This window comes from Triticum dicoccoides, chromosome 2A (assembly GCF_002162155.2).
Source record: "Triticum dicoccoides isolate Atlit2015 ecotype Zavitan chromosome 2A, WEW_v2.0, whole genome shotgun sequence".
Classification (NCBI taxonomy): Eukaryota; Viridiplantae; Streptophyta; class Magnoliopsida; order Poales; family Poaceae; genus Triticum; species Triticum dicoccoides.
This window is the reverse complement of record NC_041382.1, coordinates 179,400,388-179,427,423: the sequence shown is the minus strand read 5'-3', so window position 1 is coordinate 179,427,423 and position 27,036 is coordinate 179,400,388.

The window sequence follows — 27,036 nt, the reverse complement described above, 5'->3', positions numbered from 1 at the left end:
CGGTTTTATTTTCTTTTGCCAAGTGGATGGACAAGAGTGCCTAAGAACCTCCTCTACTATCTATGCTTTTCTCGTCTCAAACTCTATTCATGCTGCATCACAAAAATTGATCAAGTCAGATTAGAACCACTCTGTGTGAGGAGCGCTCGGAGTCCCCGATTCGTCATAGACTTAAACTTCCAAAACCTCTTTATGATTCTCGGTCTGACCGATACCCCACTTTCGGTCCTACCGAGATCATTAAGTTGATCTAGGTTTTCGATCTCGGTGCAACCGATTTGAACATTTCGATCACACCGAGTTTCAGTAACTGCTTGCAGTTATGAATCTCGGTGCCACCGAGTTGTTCCACTCGGTCACACCGACAGGGTCGGGCTATATAGAGTCACGGGCAAAATATGGAAATTTCTCCGAACCCCTTCACCCGCGCGATAGCCTGCTCTGCCAACGTGGTCTCCGGATCGTCTCCTTGCCGCTAGCCGCCTCCAGTCGCTGGTCTCCGTCGCCGTCAACAGGAATTCTACCCCACCGTTGCCGCCATTGCGAGTCTCCGCCGAACTAGGGTATGGACTCGATCTTTGTGCTATTCCCCAATCCGATTCTTAGCACATTGTGATCATCATGATTCTTGCCACGATTGAAACACTCCTATCCAGTCAATGCGCTCGTAGATTAGGTTTGATTCGAAAATTTTAGGGTTAGGTTTCCGCCGAAACCATCTCGGACCCACCGAGTTGAAAAACTCGGTCCCGCCGATTTGGCTTATGCCATTGCACAAGTGAGACTCGGTCTGATCGAGAATTACTTATCGGTGTGACCGATTTTGGAACTCTATGAAACCCTAGCAGTCTCGGTGCCACCGAACTGTGACTCGGTCCAACCGAGTTCACTAGTTTAGGTTCCAAAACTGCTTCGGTATCACCGAGTTTGAAAATCGGTAGATCCGAGATGATTTCAGTGGGAAACTAAAACTAAGTTTTTGGATCATTCTTTTGCAAAAATCTCTGCATTTTGTGATGCTCATCCACTCTACCTCATCTATAAACTGTTCATAGGGTCAGCAGTCAGCTTGTTCAACATGTCAGATCAGAGTGACAGCCAGAATGTGTCAGAACAGCAAGTGGTGATGAGTGAGGGCACTAGTCCCTCCAGCTCTTCAGATGATGGCAGCAGAAGTACCCGAAGCAATCTGCCAAAAGCTGCCACTCGACAGAGGAAGAAGAGAACTTCAGATTCTGAAGATGAAGATTATGTGGCAGAGGAAGAGGCCACATCAAAGAGAGTTGAGCCAGCTCAAGGCACAAAGCCAGGACTGAAGATCAAAAGGCCAGCAGGCAGGCAGGCAGCCTATGTCAAAGGCTAGAGCTTCAACTGAAAAGCCTGCACCCAAAGAGCCAGTTGCTGCTGAAGGCAAGAAGAGGAAGGAAAGGGTCAAGAAGACCGTAGCCAGAGTGCCTGGAAAGGCTTCCATCATGGAAGAGGAAGAGGAAGAAGAGGTTGCTGCACCAGCACCTAAGGCACCCAAGCTAATGGGCGATGCTATAAAATCAGGGGCTACTGCATCTAAGCCCAAGGCTGCATCAAAGGTCAAGACAGCACCAAAGAGAAATACAAGGAGCATACCTGCTGCTGAGAAGAACAAGGCCCTAGTGCCTGAAGCTGCAGAAGAAGAGGAAGAGAATGTTCTCAGAAAACTCAAGCCCAAGATCCCAGACCACAATGATGCTCATCCTGTGGCTGAGGATATGAAGCTCAGGAGAGACTCAGGGCTCAGGAAGTGGAGAGAAGTAGATCCGTATGCTTCAAGGAGAAGGACTGCTGTGGACTACATATTTCATACCAAGGAACAACAAGATTTCTATGAGACAGTGCTGCTTGATAAGAAGCCAATTGTTTGTGACATGAGATGGGTCGACTAGACCTACATGAAGGAAAATGAGGAACACTACCCTGGAGTATATGACAGCTTTAGTGCGTGTGGAGTTGCGGACTTTGTTGGGCAGAAGCTCAGAAAGTGGAACGAGGAGCTAATCATGCAGTTCTACTCCACAACACACTTCTACCCAGATGGAAGGATCACATGGATGTCTGAAGGTACGAGGTACCAATCAACTGTTGAGGAATGGGCAAAGTTGATCAATGCCCCAGAGGAGCAAGCAGATGACTTGGACATTTATGCCAAGAAGAAGATGGACCACAACTCAATGTCCAACATGTACAAGGAGATTCCCAATGAAGCTCTTGATACTTTCAAGTTTGGGTCTGTGCATTATCTTCTGTCAGGGCTGCCTACCATCAATTGGATATTGAGGCACACTCTCTTGCCCAAGTCTGGAGATCACAAGATGATCCGAGGCCATGCAATCAATTTGCTTCATGTATTTGATGTACCTCAGAAATTCAAAGTCATGAGCCTCATAGTAGAGACTATCAAGAGGACTGCAGCAGACCAGAAGAGGAGCTGTGGATATGCCCCACAGATTTAGGAGCTCATCAACTCCAAGATGGGCACGGGCATATACTCATTGGACAAGGAACACCTGCCCATCCGTCCAGATTTTGAGGACAATCAAGTTGTTATGACTGAAAATGAACCATCATCTGCCCAAGCACAAGCAAAGAAGGAGAAGGCAAGAAAGGAGAAAGCTGCCAAGATGCCAACTCAAGAGGAGGCATCTGAGTATTTCTTGAAGACCAAACAAGAGCAGCTTGGTTACCTGATTGCATCCACCCTGCGGATTGAGAAAGGACTAGCCACCCTAACTCAAAACCAGGCAAGCCTAGAGAGAATCATGGAACAAAAGTTCTATGACTTGGATGTCAAGGTGACAGAGATTCAGACTACAGTGGAGCAGCTCCAGGATGACATGCAGGAGAGGAGAGGCAAGACAACCACTGATGCCTTTGCTAGAGTGCCACGAGGTCCGAGGTCGTCTGCCGTGCCAGTTGCTGACACCAGAGCCACCACTTCAGCACCAGCTCCAGCATATACTTCAGCTCCAACTCCAGCGTCTACTTCAGCATCTACGGAAGCCTTCGTCCTTGGAGTGATCCGGACTCCACCACCACCTGAAGATCAAGCCTGAGCGTCGACTTAGCACTATGCATTTTCTAGGAACTTTTTGGTAACTTGTTGCCAAAGGGGGAGAAAAATGTATAGATCATAGGCTTCAAGAGAGAGAGTGTTGCTTTTTTTCTCTCTTGCTTTATTTGGTGGTTTTTCGAACTTTGTTTGCTTTTGAGTGCTTGAGATACTACGTCATTATCTGTGAGACATTGATGATCATGTGTTTGATCATAAGCTACACTTAATGCTTGCTTAATGCTATTATCTTATCTATCTTATGTGATCATTCACTATTCTTGGTGATGAGTGCATGTATTTCATTCTTATCATTTTAAGTGCTCCACCAAGATGTATGTGACATGGAAGAGTAACCCATGACTCTAACTCTTTGTGCATTTGCAGTCCAAAGCAAATTTTAAATATGCACAAATTTAGGGGGAGCTCTTACTTATCACATACTTCTCAAAGCGACGATATATTTCATGCTTATTATCATTTGTCGAAGCTTTGATCTATATGTTGTCATCAATTACCAAAAAGGGGGAGATTGAAAGTGCAACTATCCCTAGGTGGTTTTGGTAATTCATAACAACATATAGCTCATTGAGCTAATGCTATTACAAGATGATTATTTCAGGAAAGCTCAATGATTGGCATGGCATGGATGTGAAAGTGGAACCCTCAAAATGCTAAGGACAAAGGATTGGCTCAAGCTCAAAAGCTCAAGACTCTTCTTTTCATATTTTAGTGATCCAAGATCACATTGAGTCTTTAGGAAAAGCCAATACTATCAAGGAGGGATGAGGTGTTGCTTAATGAGCCTCTTGCTTCATGTGCTTAGTGATATGCTCCAAAACCCTCAACTACTTTCCCATATCCACATATGACCTAAACCCTAAGCCAAACTCGGTCCTACCGATTCTTCCTATCCGGCGCCACCGAGTTTCATTTGTCATAAGCCACTACCAAACCCTAGCAATTCGGTTCTACCGATAGGGATCTTGGTCTCACCGAGATGGGATTGTAAACTCTCTGTTTCCCTTTCGTAACTTTTCGGTCTCACTGAAAGAGCGAATCGGTCCCACCGAAATTGCAATGTAAATTCAGTGTTTCCTTTTTGTAACTTTTCGGTCTCACCGAAAGAGCAAATCGGTCCCACTGAGTTTGCCTGACCAACTCTCTGGTTAGCTAATTACCAAATTCGGTCTCACCGAGTTTGTGTAATCGGTCTCACCGAGATTATGTTATGCCCAAACCCTAACCATATCGGTCCTACCGAGTTGCATGTCAGTCCCACCGAAAATCTCTAACGGTCACTAGGTTTACATTTTCGGTCCGACCGAGTTTGTTGATTCGGTCCCACCGAGATTGGAAAAACTGTGTGTAACGTTTGGATTTTGTGTGGAGGCTATATATACCCCTCCACCTCCTCTTCATTCGTGGAGGGAGCCATCAGAACACATACACAATTCCTACTCATATGTTCTGAGAGAGAACCACCTACTCATGTGTTGAGACCAAGATATTCCATTCTTACCATATGAATCTTGATCTCTAGCCTTCCCAAGTTGCTTTCCACTCAAATCTTCTTTCCACAAAATCCAAATCCTATGAGAAAGATTTGAGTGTTGGGGAGACTATCATTTGAAGCACAAGAGCAAGGAGTTCATTACCTACACACCATTTGTTACTTCTTGGAGAGTGGTGTCTCCTAGATTGGCTAGGTGTCACTTGGGAGCCTCCGACAAGATTGTGGAGTTGAACCAAGGAGTTTGTAAGGGCAAGGAGATCGCCTACTTCGTGAAGATCTACCGCTAGTGAGGCAAGTCCTGTGTGGGCGATGGCCATGGTGGGATAGACAAGGTTGCTTCTTCGTGGACCCTTTGTGGGTGGTTGCTTCTTCGTGGACCCTTCGTGGGTGGAGCCCATTGTGGACTCGCGCAACCATTACCCTGTGTGGGTGGAGCCCTCCGTGGACTCTCGCAACCGTTACCCTTTGTGGGTTGAAGTCTCCATCAACGTGGATGTAGGATAGCACCACCTATCCGAACCACGGGAAAAACATCCGTGTCTCCAATTGCGTTTGAATTCTCCAAACCCTTCCCTTCACATTCTTGCAAGTTGCATGCATTACTTTCCGCTGCCAATATACTCTTTGCATGCTTGCTTGAATTGTGTGATGATTGCTTGACTTGTCCTACAATAGCTAAAATCTGCCAAGAACTAAAATTGGGAAAAGGTTAAGTTTTTATTTGGTCAAGTAGTCTAATCACCCCCCCTCTAGACATACTTCCGATCCTACAGGTTCCCTAGGGGAGGGCCGGCGGCCACAGGGAAAACCCTAGATGGGTTTGGGCGCCCCCACCCCTAGGAAACTTGCCCCCCAAGCCGGGAGGGGTGGCTGCCCTAGGGGAGGCGCCCCCACCTCTCCAAGTTACGTGAGATGGGGTGGGAGGGGCGCTCAGCCCCTTAGTGGGCTGCTGTGCCCCCTCCCCTCGGCCCATAAGGCCCCCCAACGCTTGCCGGGGCCTCCGAAACCCGTTTCGGACACACTGGTCATCAGCCGGTACCCCCGGAAGAATTCCGGACTCCAATACCCTTCGTCCAATATATCGATCTTCACCCCCGGACCATTCCGAAACTCCTCGTCATGTCTGGGATCTCATCCGGGACTCCGAACAACCTTCGGTAACCACATACTATTTCCCATAACAACTCTAGCGTCACCGAACCTTAAGTGTGTAGACCCTACGGGTTCGGGAACCATGCAGACATGACCGAGACTTCTCTCCGGCCAATAACCAATAGCAGGATCTGGATACCCATATTGGCTCCCACATGTTCCACAATGATCTCATCGGATGAACCACGATGTCGGGGATTCAATCAATCCCGTATACAATTCCCTTTGTCTATCGGTATGTTACTTGCCCGAGATTCGATCGTTGGTATCCCCATACCTCATTAAATCTCTTTACTGGCAAGTCTCTTTACTCGTTCCGTAACGCATGATCCCGTGGCTAACTCATTAGTCACATTGAGCTCATTATGATGATGCATTACCGAGTGGGCCCAGAGATACCTCTCTGTCACAAGGAGTGACAAATCCCAGTCTCGATTCATGCCAACTCAACAGACACTTTCGGAGATACCCGTAGTGTGCCTTTATAGGCACCCAGTTACGTTGTGACGTTTGGCACACCCAAAGCATTCCTACGGTATTCGGGAGTTGCACAATCTCATGGTCTAAGGAAATGATACTTGACATTAGAAAAGCTTTAGCAGACGAACTATACGATCTTGTGCTATGCTTAGGATTGGGTCTTTTCCATCACATCATTCTCCTAATGATGTGATCCCGTTATCAACAACATCCAATGTCCATGGTCAGGAAACCATAACCATCTATTGATCAACGAGCTAGTCAACTAGAGGCTTACTAGGGACATGTTGTGGTCTATGTATTCACACATGTATTACGGTTTCCAGTTAATACAATTATAGCATGAACAATAGACAATTGTCATGAACAAGGAAATACAATAATAACCATTTTATTATTGCCTCTAGGGCATATTTCCAACACGTTGTTCCGAAGCACCACGTGATGATCAAGTGTGATAGGTTCTAACGTTCGCATACAACGGGTGTAAGCCAGATTTACACACGCAATACACTTAGGTTGACTTGACGAGCCTAGCATGTACATACATGGCCTCAGAACACGGAAGACCGAAAGGTCGAACATGAGTCATATAGAAGATACGATCAACATGAAAATGTTCACCGATGATGACTAGTCCGTCTCACATGATGGTCGGACACAGCCTAATTGACTAAGATCGTGTATCACTCAGATGACTAGAGGGATGTCTATCTGAGTGGGAGTTCATTAAATAATTTGATTAGATGAACTTAATTATCATGAACATAGTCTAAAAATCTTTGCAATATGTCTTGTAGATCAAATGGCCCACGCTAATGTTGCCCTCAACTTCAATTTGTTCCTAGAGAAAACCAATCTGAAAGACGATGGCAACAACTACACGGACTGGGTCCGTAACTTGAGGATTATCCTCATAGCTGCCAGGAAAGCATATGTCCTTGATGCACTGCTAGGTGAAGCACCTGTTTTCCCTGCAAAACAAGACGTTATGAACGCTTGGCAGACGCGTAGTGATGATCACTCCCTGGTTCAGTGCGGCATGCTTTACAGCTTAGAACCGGGGCTCCAAAAGCGTTTTGAGCAACACGAAGCATATGAGATGTTCCAAGAGCTGAAAATGGTTTTCCAAGATCATGCCCGGGTCGAGAGATATGAAGTCTCCGACAAGTTCTATAGTTGTAAGATGGAGGAGAATAGTTCTGTTAGCGAGCACATACTCAAAATGTCTGGGTTGCACAACCGCTTGTCTCAGCTGGGAGTTAATCTCCCGGATGATGCGGTCGTTGACAGAATACTTCAGTCGCTCCCACCTAGCTACAAGAGCTTTGTGATGAACTTCAATATGCAGGGGATGGAAAAGACCATTCCCGAGGTATATTCAATGCTGAAATCAGCGGAGGTGGAAATCAAAAAGGAACATCAAGTGTTGATGGTGAATAAAACCACTAAGTTCAAGAAAGGCAAGGGTAAAAAGAACTTCAAGAAGGACGACAAGGGAGTTGCCGCGCCCGGTAAGCAAGCTACCGGGAAGAAGCCAAAGAATGGACCCAAGCCTGAGACTGAGTGCTTTTCTTACAAGGGAAACGGTCACTGGAAGCGGAACTATCCCAAGTACTTATCGGATAAGAAGGCCGGCAATACCAAAGGTCATACATGTTATTGATGTGTACCTAACCAGCGCTCGTAGTAGCTCCTGGGTATTTGATACCGGTGCAGTTGCTCATATTTGTAACTCAAAACAGCAACTGCGGAATAAACGGAGACTGGCAAAGGACGAGGTGACGATGCGCGTCGGGAATGGTTCCAAGGTCGATGTGATCGCCGTCGGCACGCTACCTCTACATTTATGTACGGGATTAGTTTTAAACCTCAATAATTGTTATTTAGTACCAGCTTTGAGCATGAACATTGTATCTGGATCTTGTTTAATGCAAGATGGCTACTCATTTAAGTCTGAGAATAATGGTTGTTCTATTTATATGAGGGACATGTTTTATGGTCATGTCCCGCTGGTCAATGGTTTATTCTTATTTAATCTCGAACGTGATGTTACACATATTCATAGTGTGAATGCCAAAAGGTGTAAGGTTGATAATGATAGTCCCACATACTTGTGGCACTGCCGCCTTGGTCACATTGGTGTCAAACGCATGAAGAAACTCCATGCAGATGGACTTTTGGAGTCTCTTGATTATGAATCATTTGACACGTGTGAACCATGCCTCATGGGCAAAATGACCAAGACTCCGTTCTCTGGAATAATGGAGCGAGCAACCAACTTATTGGAAATCATACATACTGATGTGTGCGGTCCAATGAGTGTTGAGGCTCGCGGTGGCTATCGTTATGTCCTCACCCTCACTGATGACTTGAGTAGATATGGGTATGTCTACTTAATGAAACACATGTCTGAGACCTTTGAAAAGTTCAAGGAATTTCAGAGTGAGGTTGAGAATCAACATGACAGGAAAATCAAGTTCTTACGATCAGATCGTGGGGGAGAATATTTGAGTCACGAGTTTGGCACGCACTTAAGGAAATGTGGAATAGTTTCACAACTCACACCGCCTGGAACACCTCAGCGTAATGGTTTGTTCGAACGTCGTAATCGCACCCTATTGGATATGGTGCGATCTATGATGTCTCTTACTGATCTATCGCTATCATTTTGGGGTTATGCTATAGAGACTGCCTCATTCACTTTAAATAGGGCTCCGTTGAAATCCGTTGAGACGACATCGTATGAATTGTGGTTTGGTAAGAAACCTAAGCTGTCGTTTCTGAAAGTTTGGGGATGCGATGCTTATGTCAAGAAACTTCAACCTGAAAAGCTCGAACCCAAATCGGAAAAATGCGTCTTCATAGGATACCCTAAAGAAACTATTGGGTATACCTTCTACCTCAGATCCGAAGGCAAGATCTTTGTTGCCAAGAATGGATCCTTTCTAGAGAAAGAGTTTCACTCGAAAGAAGTAAGCAGGAGGAAAGTAGAACTTGATGAAGTATTGCCTCTTGAACCGGAGAGTGGCGCAGCTCAAGAAAATGTTTCTGAGGTGCCTGCACCAACTAGAGAGAAAGTTGACGATGATGATCATGAAACTTCAGATCAAGTTGCTACTGAATTTCGTAGGTCCACAAGGACACGTTCCGCACCAAAGTGGTACGGCAACCCTGTCCTGGAAATCATGTTGTTAGACAATGGTGAACCTTTGAACTATGAAGAATCAATGGCGGGTTCAGATTCCGACAAATGGCTGGAGGCCATGAAATCCGAGATAGGATCCATGTATGAAAATGAAGTATGGACTTTGACTGACTTGCCCGATGATCGGTGAGCCATAGAAAATAAATGGATCTTTAAGAAGAAGACAGACGCATATGGTAATGTGACCATCTATAAGGCTCGGCTTGTCGCTAAGGGTTATCGACAAGTTCAAGGGGTCGACTACGATGAGACTTTCTCACCCGTAGTGAAGCTGAAGTCCGTCCGAATCATGTTAGCAATTGACGCATTCTATGATTATGAGATATGGAAAATGGACGTCAAAACGGCATTCCTTAATGGTTTCCTTAAGGAAGAATTGTATATGATGCAGCCAGAAGGTTTTGTCGATCCTAAGAATGCTGACAAGGTGTGCAAGCTCCAACGCTCAATCTATGGGCTGGTGCAAGCATCTCGGAGTTGGAACATTCGATTTGATGAGATGATCAAAGCGTTTGGGTTTATGCAGACTTATGGAGAAGCCTGTGTTTACAAGAAAGTGAGTGGGAGCTCTGTAGCATTTCTCATATTATATGTGGATGACATACTATTGATGGGAAATGATATAGAATTCTTGGAAAGCATAAAGGCCTACTTGAACAAGTGTTTTTCAATGAAGGACCTTGGAGAAGCTGCTTATATATTAGGCATCAAGATCTATAGAGATAGATCGAGATGCCTCATTGGTCTTTCACAAAGTATGTACCTTGACAAGATATTGAAGAAGTTCAATATGGATCAGTCCAAGAAGGGGTTCTTGCCTGTATTGCAAGGTATGAGATTGAGCGCGGCTCAATGCCCGACCATGACAGAAGATAGAGAAAAGATGAGTGTCGTCCCCTATGCCTCGGCCATAGGGTCAATCATGTATGCCATGCTGTGTACCAGACCTGATGTAAACCTTGCCATAAGTTTGGTAGGAAGGTACCAAAGTAATCCCGGCATGGAACACTGTACAGCGGTCAAGAATATCCTGAAGTACCTGAAGAGGACTAAGGATATGTTTCTCGTTTATGGATGTGACTAAGAGCTCGTCGTAAAGGGTTACGTTGGTGCTAGCTTCGACACAGATCTGGATGACTCTAAGTCACAAACCGTATACGTGTATATTTTGAATGGTGGGGCAGTCAGCTGGTGCAGTTGCAAGCAAAGCGTCGTGGCGGGATCTACATGTGAAGCAGAGTACATGGCAGGCTGGGAGGCAGCACAAGAAGCAATCTGGATAAAGGAGTTCATTACCGACCTAGGAGTTATTCCCAATGCGTCGGGCCCGATGACTCTCTTCTGTGACAACACTGGAGCTATTTCCCTTGCCAAGGAGCCTAGGTTTCACAGGAAGACCAGGCATATCAAGCGTTGCTTCAACTTCATTTGTGAAAATGTTCAAAATGGAGACATAGATATTTGTAAAGTGCATACGGACCTGAATGTCGAAGATCCGTTGACTAAACCTCTTCCTCGAGCAAAACATGATCAACACCAGAACTCTATGGGTGTTCGATTCATCACAATGTAACTAGATATTGACTCTAGTGCAAGTGGGAGACTGTTGGAAATATGGCCTAGAGGCAATAATAAAATGGTTATTATTATATTTCCTTGTTCATGATAATTGTCTATTGTTCATGCTATAATTGTGTTATCCGGAAATCGTAATACATGTGTGAATACATAGACCACAACAAGTCCCTAGTGAGCCTCTAGTTGACTAGCTCGTTGATCAATAAATGGTTACGGTTTCCTGACCATGGACATTGGATGTCATTGATAACGGGATCACATCATTAGGAGAATGATGTGATGGACAAGACCCAATCCTAAGCATAGCGCAAGATCGTGTAGTTCGTCTGCTAAAGCTTTTCTAATGTCAAGTATATTTTCCTTAGACCATGAGATTGTACAACTCCCGAATACTGTAGGAATACTTTGGGTGTGCCAAACGTCACAACGTAATTGTGTGACTATAAAGGTGCACTATGGGTATCTCCGAAAGTGTTTGTTGGGTTGGCACGAATCGAGATTGGGATTTGTCACTCCGTACGACGGAGAGGTATCTCTGGGCCCATTCGGTAAGACATCATTGTAATGAGCTCAATGTGACTAAGGGTTGGTTACGGGATGATGTGTTACGGAACGAGTAAAGTGACTTGCCGGTAACGAGATTGAACGAGGTATTGATACCGACGATCGAATCTCGGGCAAGTAACGTACCGATTGGCAAAGGGAAACATATACGAGATTGCTTGAATCCTCGACATCGTGGTTCATCCGATGAGATCATCATGGAACATATGGGAGCCAACATGGGTATCCAGATCCTGTTGTTGGTTATTGGCCGGAGAGTTGTCTCGGTCATGTCTGCATGGTTCCCGAACCCGTAGGGTCTACACACTTAAGGTTCGATGACGCTAGGGTTATTAGGAAGACTTGTATGTGATTACCGAATGTTGTTCGGAGTCCCGGATGAGATCTCGGATGTCACGAGGAGTTCCGGAATGGTCCGGAGGTGAAGATTTATATATAGGAAGTTGTCATACGGTCACCGGAAAGGTTCGGGGGCATATCGGTATTGTACCGGGGCCACCGGAGGGGTTCTGGGAGTCCACCGGGAGGGGCCACCTCTCTCGGAGGGCCTCATGGGCCGTAGAGGAAAGGGAACCAGCCCCAAGTGGGCTGGGCACACCCCCCTTGGGCCCATGCGCCTAGGGTTGGGGGGGGGGGAAACCCTAGAGGGGGCGCCCCCCCTTGCTTGGGGGGCAAGCCACGCCACCCACCTCTAGATCTCATCTAGAGGGGGCCGGCCCCCTTCCTCCTTCCCCTATAAATAGAGGGGCAAGGGGAGGGCTGCATACCACATCAAAGGCGCAGCCCCTCCCCTCCCCAACACCTCTCCTCGTCCGTTAAGAGCTCGGCGAAGCCCTGCCGGAGTACTGCCGCTCCACCACCGCCACGCCGTCGTGCTGCTGTTGGAGATCTCTTCCTCAACCTCTCCCTCCTCCTTGCTAGATCAAGGCGCAGGAGACGTCTCCGCTCCGTACGTGTGTTGAACGCGGAGGTGCCGTCTGTTCGGCGCTAGGATCATCGGTGATTTGGATCACGTCGAGTACGACTCCATCAACCCCGTTCTCTTGAACGCTTCCGCTCGCGATCTACAAGGGTATGTAGATGCACTCCTCTAACTCTCGTTGCTAGATGACTCCATAAATTGATCTTAGTGATGCATAGAAAATTTTAAATTTCTGCTACGATTCCAAACACCAGTCTATGTAGTTGCTACCATCATCTTTCAACTTAGCTTTCTCTAGGAACGCATTAAAATTCAACGGAACAACAACACGAGCCATCTATCTACAACAACATAGACATGCAAAATACTATCAGGTACTAAGTTCATGATAAATTAAAGTTCAATTAATCAAATTACTTAAGAACTCCCACTTAGATAGATATCTCTCTAATCATCTAGGTGATCACGTGATCCATATCATCTAAACCATGTCCGATCATCACATGAGATGGAGTAGTTTTCAATGGTGAACATCACTATGTTGATCATATCTACTATATGATTCACACTCAACCTTTCGGTCTCAGTGTTCTGATGCCATATCTGCATATGCTAGGCTCGTCAAGTTTAACCCGAGTATTCTGTGTGTGCAAAACTGGCTTGCACCCGTTGTATGTGTACATAGAGCTTATCACACCCGGTCATCACGTGGTGTCTCGGCACGACGAACTGTAGCAACGGTGCATACTCAGGGACAACACTTATACCTTGAAATTTAGTGAGAGATCATCTTATAATGCTACCGTCAAACTAAGCAAAATAAGATGCATAAAGGCTAAACATCACATGCAATCAATATAAGTGATATGATATGGCCATCATCATCTTGTGCCTTTGATCTCCATGTCCAAAGCACCATCATGATCACCATCGTCACCGGCTTGACACCGTGATCTCCATCGAAGCATCGTCGTCGTCTCGCTAACTATTGCCTCTATTACTATCGCTACCTCTTAGTGATAAAGTAAAGCAATTACATGGCGATTGCATTTCATACAATAAAGCGACAACCATATGGCTCCTGCCAGTTGCCGATAATTCTGTTACAAAACATGATCATGTCATACAATAAAATTTAGCAGCATGTCTTGACCATATCACATCACAACATGCCTTACAAAAACAAGTTAGACATCCTCTACTTTGTTGTTGCAAGTTTTACGTGGCTGATACGGGCTGAGCAAGAACCGTTCTTACCTACGCATGAAAAACCACAATGCGGTATAGTGATTGCTTTTTGATCTTCAGAAAGAACCTTGTTCATTGAATCTGATTGAATTAAAGCTGGAGAAACAGACACCCACTAGCCACCTGTGTGCGAAGCACATCGGTAGAACCAGTCTCGCGTAAGCGTACGCGTAATGTCGGTCTGGGCCGCTTCATCCAACAATGCCGCTGAATCAAGAATCAACTATTACGGCAAGCAATATGTATATACCCATGCCCACAACTCCTTTGTGTTCTACTCGTGCATATAACATCTACGCATAGACCTGGCTCTGATGCCACTGTTGGGGAACGCAGTAATTTTCAAAAAAAAATCTGCGCACACGCAAGATCTATCATGGTGATGCATAGCAACGAGAGGGGAGAGTGTGTCTACGTACCCTCGTAGACCAAAAGCGGAAGCGTTTTATCAACGCGGTTCATGTAGTCATACACCTTCATGATCCGTCCCGATCAAGTACCGAACGTAGGACACCTCCGCGTTCAGCACATGTTTAGCTCGATGACATCCTCGCCTTCTTGATCCAGCAAGACAGGCGAAGTAGTAGATGAGTTCCGGCAGCACGACGACATGGTGACGGTGTTGGTGAAGAACAATCTTCGCAGGGCTTCGCCTAAGCACTACGAAAACTATGACGGTGGATAAACTAGAGGGGACGGGGTTGCCGGCACATGTCTTGGTGTTTCTTGATGTGTCTTGGGTGCTAGCCCTGCCCCTCTATTTATATGTTGAGCCTTGGGGTCGAAATTTGGAGTAAAAGCCTACACAAAGTCGGTTTCACCCGAAAGACAAGAGTCTTTTTAGGACTCCAGGACCAAACGCCAGGGTTCCCGGCTTTGGACCCAGATGTTAGGGACCCTGGCGTCTGGCCATTGGACTCCGCAAAACTTCCTTTTGCTCTTTCCGAAAACCTTGTGGGCTTTCCCCTTTGGCCCAAAAAAAGTGTCCTCGTACCCAAACATTTCGGGAAACATCCGGAACCCCTTTCGGTGAATTCCGGAACCCTTCCGGAGACCAAACACTATTATCCCATATATCAATCTCGATCTCCAGACCATTCCTGAGTTCCTCGTGATGTCCGTGATCTTATCTGGGACTCCAAACAACATTCGGTCACCAACATACATAACTCATATAGTACTATATCGTCAATGAATGTTAAGTGTGCGGACCCTACGGGTTTGGGAACTATGTAGACATGACCGAGACACCTCTCTAGTCAATAACCAATAGCGGAACCTTGATGCCCATATTGGCTCCTACATATTCTATGAAGATCTTTATCGGTCGAACCGCATAAGAACATACGTTGTTCCCTTTGTCATCGGTATGTTACTTGCCCGAGATCCGATTGTCGGTATCTCAATGCCTAGTTCAATCTGGTTACCGACAAGTCTCTTTACTCGTTCCGTAATGCATCATCCCGCAACTAACTCATTAGTCACATTGCTTGCAAGGCTCATAGTGATGTACATTACTGAGAGGGCCCAGAGATACCTCTCCGATGTACGGAGTGACCTAATCTCGATCTATGCCAACTCAACAAACACCATCAGAGACACCTGTAGAGCACCTTTATAATCACCCGGTTACGTTGTGACGTTTGGTAGCACACAAAGTGTTCTTCCGGTATTCGGGAGTTGCATGATCTCATAGTCATAGGAACATGTATAAGTTATGGAGAAAGCAATAGCAACAAACTAAACGATCATCGTGCTAAGCTAACGGATGGGTCAAATCAATAACATCATTCTCTAATGATGTGATCCCATTTATCAAATGACAACTCTTTGTCCATGGCTAGGAAACTTAACCATCTTTGATTAACGAGCTAGTCAAGTAGAGGCATACTAGTGACACTCTATTTGTCTATGTACTCACACATGTACTAAGTTTCCGGTTAGTACAATTCTAGCATGAATAATAAACATTTATCATGGTATAAGTAAATATAAATAACAACTTTATTATTGCATCTAGGGCATATTTCCTTCATTATTGTCTACAAAGCTCGACTTGTTGCAAAAGGTTTTCGACAAATTCAAGGAGTTGACTACGATGAGACCTTCTCACCCGTAGCGATGCTTATGTTTGTCGGAATCATGTTAGCAATTGCCGCATTTTATAATTATGAAATCTGGCAAATGGACGTCAAAACTGCATTCCTTAATGAGTTTCTCAAAGAAGAGTTGTATATGATGCAACCAGAAGGGTTTGTCGATCCTAAAGGTGCTAACAAAGTGTGCAAGCTCCAGCGATCCATTTATGGACTGGTGCAAGCATCTCGGTGTTGGAATATACGCTTTGATAATGTGATCAAAGCATATGGTTTTATACAGACTTTCGGAGAAACTTGTATTTTCAAGAAAGTAAGTGGGAGCTCTGTAGCATTTCCAATATTATATGTGGATGACATATTGTTGATTGGAAATGATGTAGAATTTCTGGAAAGCATAAAATGATACTTGAAGAAAAAATTCAATGAAATACCTCTGTGAAGCTGCTTATATCTTAGGCATCAAGATCTATGGAAATAGATCAAGACGCTTAATTAGAATTTCACAAAGCAAATACCTTGATAAAGTTTTGAAGAAGTTCAAAATGGATCAGTCAAAGAAAGGTTTCTTGCCTGTATTACAAGGTGTGAAGTTGAGTAAGACTCAAAGCCCGACCACGGTAGAAGATAGAGAGAGAGAATGAAAGTAATTCCCTATGCTTCAGCCATAGGTTCTATACGATATGCCATGCTAGTGCATTCTTCATAACTTATACATATTCCTTTGACTATGAGATTATGCAACTCCTGAATACCGGAGGAATTCCTTGTGTGTTATCAAATGTCACAACTTAAATGGGTGATTATAAAGATGCTCTACAGGTATCTCCAAAGGTGTTTGTTGGGTTGGCACAGATCGAGATTAGGATTTGTCACTCCGAGTATCGGAGAGGTATCTCCGGGCCCTCTCGGTAATACACATCATAATAAGCCTTGCAAGCAATGTGACTAATGAGTTAGTTACGGGATGATGCATTACGGAATGAGTAAAGAGACTTTCCGGTAACGAGATTGAACTAGGTACGAAGATTGTAGCGACCCGACCTCAGATGGTCAAGTCTCTGTGCTTCAGTGTCATCCCTGGATCGGTAATGCTGACACACACAGTACTTGAAGGATTTATAACAGAGTGACAATCACACACTTATTACATCGAATGTCTCAAAAGAGAACTTATTACAATAATATGGCTTAAGGCCATCTAATACGATAACAATGGAAGGCTTGGAAGATAAAGTGAGTCCATTAACTCCAATGGCATAGCTGAGTTGCACGGCAACGACCTAACGAACCTTACTCCTCGTCTGAAAAGTCTGCAACATAATACGTTGCAGCCCGAAAATGGGTCAGCACATGGAATATGCTGGCAAAATAACACAGTAAAGCAAGAACTGAATAATGCTATCACTACATGCATATTTGGCTGGTGGAAAGCTCTATGGTTATAGTTTTTTGCGAAAAGCCAATTTTTCCCTACAACAAAGGAATAGCTTTTAATTTAACTATCATGGTAGTTGAAACATCATTGAGAAGGTTCCTCCAACTCAATCCCAATTAAAGTGATTAACAACCCAACAGTATTAATTAAGACTGATGAGATACACGTGATAACCCAAATACTAGATACTCAAGAATTGTCCATAACCAGGGACACGGCTAACCATGATTAGATTATACACTCTGTAGAGGTTTGCGCACTTTTCCCCACAAGACTCGATCGCCTCCGTTGGATTTCTCGCACTACAAGGTGTTTGAGAAACGGATGACCGAGACATAGTCTTTAAGAAACATTAACTCTCTACTCCGGACAGACCATACCAAACCTACATCCCACTACCTGCTGATCTGCCTCTTCAAGAGCTTCACGTAACTTACTCAACTATGCTAGAGCCCATAATAGCTTGTGTCTGCACATGGAAGTTTCTAGCATGAATCATCTCAGTTCCCTTTGAGCCTGGGTGGCGGTCCATAGGAAGATCACACGGGTACTCCGGGATTTCCAAAAAAATACAGGCAACACTGGTACTCCAGGTGCCTCAATCCACCCAGATGTTAATTTAAGTTGCCACCTTAAGTTGAACCATTAATTAACAATCTCACATCTGTCATGGATATCACTCAAACCCAAACCACGTCTACGAGCATAGCATAGCATAACAATATAAGCAACGCGTAGAAGTAACTCCCAAGGGTTTGAATGTAATAGAGTAATAGGTTCTACCTCATCAACTAGTTCTCAACCCACATATTAATGACATCCTAATCATGCAATGTTTGAGGATGGAAATAATGCATAAAAACTGGGTGATAAAAGGGATATGATCAAAGTGTTACTTGCCTTGCTGACGGTCTGCGAAACCAAGGGACTCGTAGTAGCACGCTTCGCACTCCGGGTGTTCTATCGCAAACAAACAATAACATACATAAGCAACAAGCAAGATGCATAAGCAAAAACTCAAATAGAAGGGGGTTGACCAGAAGGTTCAACTTAAAAACTCCGGTTCGCAAAAAGAATCAAATCAAATGGAGCAACGAAACTCAAATGGCGAAAAAAAGAGGAGCTTCGTTTACTAATCTGAACCTAGGTCAAATTTTACAGTAGCAAAAACTTATTTAAGTTGGTTAAACGGAAAGAGGGTTTCGAGACGAAACTCTAGGCGCTTGAATCGCCTGATTCCGACTAACGAGCGAAAAGATAAATAGAAACTAAGATCGGATCAGAAATCGCGATCAGAAAAATCACGGAATAAATCCGATAAAAGAAAACTGACAAACAGACTAACAAACGAGCGTTTGTTAGCTGTAACAAATGGGCAAACACCGTTCGTTAAAACGAATGTACAGACGAACGTCGCTAACTAGAAGAACCGAAAAAACACCGGCGATAAAAAACGAATCTAGGGTTTTCTAAAAAAAGCCGAACGATTCTAAAAAAACCGGCGGCGGATCCGGCGGCTACCTCCGGCGAGGGGCTCCGGCGGGGCGAGGTGCGGGCGGTGGGGCGGCGGCTCGCGGGCGGCGGGGCTTGGCGGCGGTGGCTAGATGGCGCGGCAGGGCGGCGGCTAGGCGGCTAGGCGGCGACGGCGGTGGTTTGGGCGGCGAGGGTGGCGGCTTATAAAGAGGGGGGCTTGCTTGCTTGGAGGAGGGGGCAAGCGGCGGCGGCGGTGGGGTGGCGCGCGCGGGGAGGCGGCTGTGGCTGCGGGCCGGCCTGGCTCGGCTGGGCCTTAGGCCCAGTCGGGCGCGGGAACTCTTTTTTAAAATAATAATAATTTTGCCGACCGAATAAAATCCTAGAAAAAAAATAAATGAAAATCTAAAAATGCCAAAACAAATTTTCACCGTCTAAATAAAATATTTAGAACGAGATGAACATTTTCTTGGCCTAAAATGCAATTTTGAAAAACATGCAATTTTTCTAATGCAAACAAAATTGCAATAAAATCCAAATAAAACAAATATTTGATTTTAATATTTTTTCCTCCAATATTTCAATTATCTGGGAGAAGTCATATTATCTCCTCTCATATATTTTAATATGAAATATATTCGGAGAGAAAAATAATTAAAACCAAAACCCTCGTTTCAAAATTTGATAAAATCAAATTTGAAAACCGGGAAAATCCCCAACTCTCTTCGAGGGTGCTTGAGTTGGTTAGGATTTTGAGGATCGCGAGACGAAATGCAAATAAAATATGATATGCATGGATGACTATGTATAACATTCCAAATTGAAAATTTGGGATGTTACAAACCTACCCCCCTTAGGATGAATCTTGCCCTCGAGATTCAGGTTGGCTAGAAAATAGGTGTGGGTGGTCTTTGCGAAGATCATCCTCTCGTTCCCAGGTGGCTTCATCCTTGGTATGGTGGATCCACTGAACTTTGCAAAACTTGATAACCTTACTGCGAGTGACTCTGCTGGCAAACTCAAGAATCTTTACTGGCTTCTCCTCATAAGTCAAATCACTGTCCAACTGAATTGCCTCCAAGGGTACTGTATCTCTTAATGGTATATCGGCCATCTCAGCATGACACTTCTTCAGCTGTGAAACGTGAAACACATCATGAACTCCTAACAATCCCTCGGGTAATTCCAACTTGTAGGCAACTTCTCCCATTCGTTCCAAAACATGATACGGTCCTACAAATCTCAGAGCTAATTTCCCCTTAACTCCAAAATGTTTCACTCCTCGCAAGGGAGATACTCGCAGATATACTCTATCTCCAATTTCATAGGTTACCTCTTTGCGTTTTGAGTCCGCATAACTCTTCTGGCTGGACTAAGCAATCTTCAGTCTATCACGAATCAATTTAACCTTCTCCTCGGACTCTTTGATCAAGTATGGTCCAAACAACTGTCGGTCTCCTACCTCATCCCACATCAAAGGTGTTATGCACCTGCGTCCATACAGGGCTTCAAACGGTGCCATCTTCAAACTGGCTTGGTAGCTATTGTTGTATGAGAATTCTGCGTAAGGCAAATTGTCATCCCAACTAGATCCATAATCTAGCGCACAGGCTCTTAACATGTCCTCCAAAATTTGGTTCACCCTCTCAGTCTGTCCATCTGTCTGCGAGTGAAAAGCCGTACTGAACTCTAACCTTGTTCCCAAAGTCTGGTGTAATTGATGCCAAAACTTTGAAGTAAATTGCGTTCCTCTATCTGATACGATGGTCCTCGGAACTCCATGCAAACATACAATCCTGGACATATAAATCTTGGCTAACTTCGCACTGGCATAAGTGGTTTTAACTGGGATGAAGTGAGCCACTTTGGTCAAGCGATCAACTACTACCCATACAGAATCATACCCTGCTTTAGTCCTGGGCAATCCGGTGATAAAGTCCATGCCAAGCTTATCCCACTTCCATTCGGGTATCGGCATAGGCTGTAATAATCTTGCTGGCTTCTGATGTTTTGCCTTCACTCGCTGACATACATCACATATGGCTATATACTCGGCAATATCCTTCTTCATACCGGTCCACCAGAAACGTTCCTTCAAATCCAGATACATCTTGGTGTTTCCGGGGTGTATCGAGTATGGTGAATCATGAGCCTCTTGAAGTATTAACTTCCTGATCTCCTGGTTATTGGGCACATAAACTCGGTCCTCAAACCATAGGGTATCGTGCTCATCTTCATGAAAACCTTTGGCCTTTCCTTTGCTCATCTTCTCCTTTATCTCGGCAATCTCCTTGTCATCCTTCTGAGCTTCCCGAATCTTGTCCAGCAATGTCGACTGGACCTCCATTGTTGCAATGAATCCTCTGGGAACAATCTCTAATCTAAGTTCCGTGATATTCTCTGCTAACTCCTTCAGCAATCCTTTACTTTCAATGATATTAGCATAACTCTTCCTGCTCAAAGCGTCTGCTACAACTTTGGCCTTTCCTGGGTGATAGTGTAGCTTCATATCATAATCCTTTATAAGCTCCAACCATCTCCTCTGTCTAAGGTTCAGTTCCTTCTGGGTGAAGATGTACTTCAAACTCTTATGGTCCATGTATACATCACATCAGTTTCCAATAAGGTAATGCCTCCAGGTCTTCAATGCATGCACTACGGCTGCTAACTCCAAATCATGCGTGGCATAGTTCAACTCATGAGGTTTTAGTTGTCGTGAGGCATATGAAACAACTCTTCCATCCTACATAAGTACACATCCAAGTCCTAAGCGAGAGGCATCGCAATACACTTGGAATTCCTTATGTATATCCGGCAGTGTTAGCACTGGGGCTGTAGTCAACCGTTCCTTCAACTTCTGGAAACTTGCCTCGCAATCTTCTGTCCATTTAAAATTAGTATCCTTTTTTAACAGTTCAGTCATTGGCTTCGCAATCTTGGAAAAGTTCTCAATGAATCTCTGATGGTAACCTGTGAGTCCAAGGAAACTGCGGATCTCGCTAACTCAGGTGGGTGCCAACCATTCAGTGACTGACTGAATTTTGCTGGGGTCTACTACTATACCTTCTCCCGATATAACATGTCCAAGGAACCCGACTTCCTTCAACCAAAACTCGCATTTGCTAAACTTAGCATACAACTGGTGTTCCCCTGAGTTTCTCGAGAACTAAGCGCAAATGCTCCTTGTGCTCCTCCTCGTTCTTCAAGTATACCATAATATTATCAATAAACACCACAACAAACTTGTCCAAATACTCCATGAATACCTTGTTCATCATGCTCATGAAATAAGCAGGGGAATTAGTCAGTCCAAATGACATGACCGTGTACTCGTATAATCCATACCGCGTCGTGAACGCTGTCTTTGGTATATCCTTCTCACGTATCTTCAACTGATGGTATCCTGATCGCAGATTGATCTTCGAAAACACCTTAGCTCCTTGCAACTGATCAAACAGATCGTTGATCATCGGAAGTGGGTACTTGTTCTTAATCGTCACCTCATTCAAGGCTCGATAATCAACAACCATCCTTAGGGATTTGTCCTTCTTCTCGACCAAAAGCACAGGGGCTCCCCAAGGTGATGAACTTCTTCGAATGTACCCCTTTTCCAATAACTCCTTGATCTGTTTCTTAATTTCCTCCAGATCATTTGCGGGCATCCGATAGGGTCTCTTGGATATTGGTCTTGTTCCTGGCAACAACTCTATCAAAAACTCAATGTCTCTATCCGGTGGCATGCCTGGTAACTCTTCTAGAAAAACATCCGGATAATCCTTCACTACAGGCACTTCCTCCTGAACAACTCCCGTAAGGGCATTCACTTGGCTCCTCCTAGGCACATGCCTAGACACATACTTAATCCTTTTTCCCTCCAGGGTGGTAAGATAAATCGACTTACTAGCACAGTCAATACTCCCTTCAAACTTTGACATCCAGTCCATACCTAATATCATATCCAATCCTTGTGACTCCAAGATAATTAGGTTGGACGGAAAAACATGTGTGCCAATGGTTAAGGGTACCTGGTCGCACCATCGGCTAGCCATGTATTCTGCTTCGGGTGAGCTTACTAACAGAGGGGTCCTAAGGGTTTGGGTTGGTAGTTTAAACTTATCCAAAAATCCTCTTGATATGTATAAATGCGATGCACCGGTATCAAAAAGAACAAGAGCGGTAAATGACTTAACCAAAAACTTACCTATTACCGCGTCCGGCTGCTCTTCAACCTCCTCCACGTTAATGTGGTTCACTTGTCCTTTGTTGAATGGATTAGGCTTCTTCCCAGCGCTCCCACTTCCGTTTCCATTCTTTCCTTCAGGGCACTCCTGGTGTAGTGTCCAGTCTTTCCACACTTGAAGCAAGTAACATGACTTAGGTCTCTTCTGGTGGGTGTGGCTGGATTAGGGTGGTTCTGATTATTGTTGGTTCCGTTCCCATTCCCATTCTTAGAACCATTGTGGTTATGCGAGCCTCCTCCGGTGTGGTGGTGACCTCCATGGTTATGTACAAGTCCTCCCGTGTTCGGGGTTAGGCGAGGCTTCTGCTGAGCTCCTGAGTTATACTTCCCTTGTCCATACTTCCTCTTGCGGCTCTCAATCTGCTGCCGCTTCCCTTCAATCATAAGAGCCTTATCTACCAACTCCTGGTAGTTGTTGAAGGTTGCTACCATCAACTGCATGCTCATCTCATCATTCAGCCCTTCCATAAACTTCTCCTGCTTCGCGGCATCTGTGGCCACATCATCAGGGGCATAGCGGGATAACTTGCTAAAATCATCCACATACTGAGCCGCAGTATGGTTCCCCTGGAGTAGGTTGCGGAACTCTCGCTTCTTCATCTACATAGTTCCAGTTGAGACATGGGCCGTGCGGAAAGTTTGCTGAAACTGGTCCCAAGTGACGTTGGCTATAGGAAAGGTGGCTGTGTAATTCTCCCACCATGAGGCTGCAGGTCCATCCAATTGATGTGCGGCAAAGCGCACCCTCTCAGCATCCGTGCAACCGGCAGTGGTTAACTCCCTTCCAATACAGCATAGCCAATCATCAGCAACTATTGGCTCGGTGCTACTGGAAAACACCGACGGTTATAACCTTAGAAAACAGGCTAGATTGTCCACTAGCGGCGGGTTGTTGTTGTTGTTATTGTTATTATTGTTGCCCTGGTTCTGAACTAGCAATTGCATCAAAGTATTATGCTGCTGGATCAACTGGGTGAGCTCCGGTGGGAAAGCAAAACCGGTGTCACGTCTCGGAGGCATCTGATGGGTTTAGATGGAAGAGATCAGAATAGAAAAGGCGTCTAATGAGAAAACACTACCCATATGCACATGAGACAAACACAAACATTTCATTCAATCAATCAAGCAAGGGCATACAAATGGTCTAGGACTATCGTAAAGTGCTCATCTACTACTAATTACATGGGGAAATTCTACTAATATATGGTGGTCATGTAGAAATTTTGATCGGTGGAAGACTCCATGATGTATGCTCCAGCTTCGTCTTCAAAGTCATTATCACTAGGTTCGGAGTCGGTGTCGTCGATGATGATGTAGTCCTCGGGGCGTATCTCCTTGGGTTCTTCTTCTTCTTCTATTGGTGCCGGTCCTCCCATGAATACTCCAATCTTCTTGACTAGGTCGTCTTTCTTCTCCAGTAGTGTCTTGATTTCCTCCTCATATCCATCGCGTGTAAACTTGAGTTCTTCCTCCAGCTCGATGATTCTAGTCTTCGCCTTTTTCAAGTCCATTATGTCCACGCACATCTGGTTCTCCTGACGTCGAATGTGCTGGTTTAACTCCTGGATGAAAGCTGCAATGGATCTATCCTTCCTGGTGCTGATTACTTCCCAATGCTCGTCTCGGCGCCCACATATTTGATAGATAGTGTCCTTAAGCTCCCTGTTGTAGACCTCTCCAATGCGTCCCATGGTAATGTGGGCTGCCATGCTCTTGCCTAGACTCCAGGTGGTTGCTTCAAAAGAAAATTCTATGGGTTTAGAAGTTGGCGAGAACATCCTTCCTGGAACTTGTACTTGAACCATCCAGCGCTCCTCTTCAGGTAAAGTGGTGTTGTACATTCCGGTGAAGCTTGGTATTCCAATGTTCAAGTTCTTAGTGACTTCCTTCAAGTGGCGTCGAAAAGGTGTGTCTTCATCTGGTTGCGCAAACTTGTTCTTCATCTCCGCCATCGTAAAGAGTAGAAAATGGAGAGAAGTCAGAAAAGAGTAGAGAAGTGTGACCTAGGATTTATCTTAGTGATCGTGTCCTACACTCAGTGTGTGCTCTGATACCATCTTGTAGCGACCCGACCTCAAATGGTCAAGTCTCTGTGCTTCAGTGTCATCCCTGGATCGGTAATGCTAACACACACAGTACTCGAAGGATTTATAACAGAGTGGCAATCACACACTTATTACATCGAATGTCTCAAAAGAGAACTTATTGCAATAATATGGCTTAAGGCCATCTAATACGATAACAGCGGAAGGCTTGGAATATAAAGTGAGTCCATTAACTCCAACGACATATCTGAGCTGCACGGCAACGACCTAACGAACCTTACTCCTCGTCTGAAAAGTCTGCAACATAATACGTTGCAGCCCGAAAACGGGCCAGCACATGGAATATGCTGGCAAAATAACACAGTAAAGCAAGAACTGAATAATGCTATCACTACAAGCATATTTGGCTGGTGGAAAGCTCTACGGTTATAGTTTTTTGCGAAAAGCCAATTTTTCCCTACAACAAAGGAATAGATTTTAATTTAACTATCATGGTAGTTGAAACATCATTGAGAAGGTTCCTCCAACTCAATCCCAATTAAAGTGATTAACACCCTAACGGTATTAATTAATAGTGATGAGATACATGTGATAACCCAAATACTAGATACTCAAGAATTGTCCATAACCGGGGACACGGCTAACCATGATTAGATTATACACTCTACAGAGGTTTGCACACTTTTCCCCACAAGAATCGATCGCCTCCGTTGGATTTCTCGCACTACAAGGTGTTTGAGAAACGGATGACCAAGACATAGTCTTTCAGAAACATTAACTCTCTACTCCGGACAGACCATACCAAACCTACGTCCCACTACCTGCTGATCTGCCTCTTCAAGAGCTTCACGTAACTTACTCAAGTATGCTAGAGCCCATAATAGCTTGTGGCTGCACACGGAAGTTTCTAGCATGAATCATCTCAGTTCCCTTTGAGCCTGGGTGGCGGTTCATAGGAAGATCACATGGGTACTCCGGGATTTCCAAAAAAATACAGGCAACACTGGTACTCCAGGTGCCTCAATCCACCCAGATGTTAATTTAAGTTGCCACCTTAAGTTGAACCATTAATTAACAATCTCACATCTGTCATGGATTTCACTCAAACCCAAACCACCTCTACGAGCATATCATAGCATAACAATATAAGCAACGCGTAGAAGTAACTCTCAAGGGTTTGAATGTAACAGGGTAATAGGTTCTACCTCAACAACTACTTCCCAACCCACATATTAATGACATCCTAATCATGCAATGTTTGAGGATGGAACTAATGCATAAAAACTGGGTGATAAAAGGGATATGATCAAAGTGTTACTTGCCTTGCTGACGGTCTGCGAAACCTAGGGACTCATAGTAGCACGCTTCGCACTCCGGGTGTTCTATCGCAAACAAACAATAACATACATAAGCAACAAGCAAGATGCACAAGCAAAAACTCAAATAGAAGGGGGTTGACTAGAAGGTTCAACTTAAGAACTCCGGTTCGCAAAAAGAATCAAATCAAACGGAGCAACGAAACTCAAACAGCGAAAAAAAGAGAAGCTTCGTTTACTAATCTGAACCTAGGTCAAATTTTACAGTAGCAAAAACTTATTTAAGTTGGTTAAATAGAAAGAGGGTTTTGAGACGAAACTCTAGGCGCTTGAATCGCCTGATTCCGACTAACAAGCGAAAAGATAAACAGAAACTAAGATTGGATCAGAAATCGCTATCAGAAAAATCGCAGAATAAATCTGATAAAAGAAAACCGATGAACAGACTAACGAACGAGCATTCGTTAGCTATAACTAACGGGCGAACACCGTTCGTTGAAACAAACGTATAGACGAACGTCCGCTAACTAGAAGAACCGAAAAAAACCGGCGATCCGAAAAAACGAATCTAGGGTTTTCTAAAAAACCGAACGGTTCTAAAAAAACCGGCGGCGGATCCGGCGGCTACCTCCGGCGAGGGGCTCCGGCGGGGCGAGGTGCAGGCGGCGGGGCGGCGGCTCG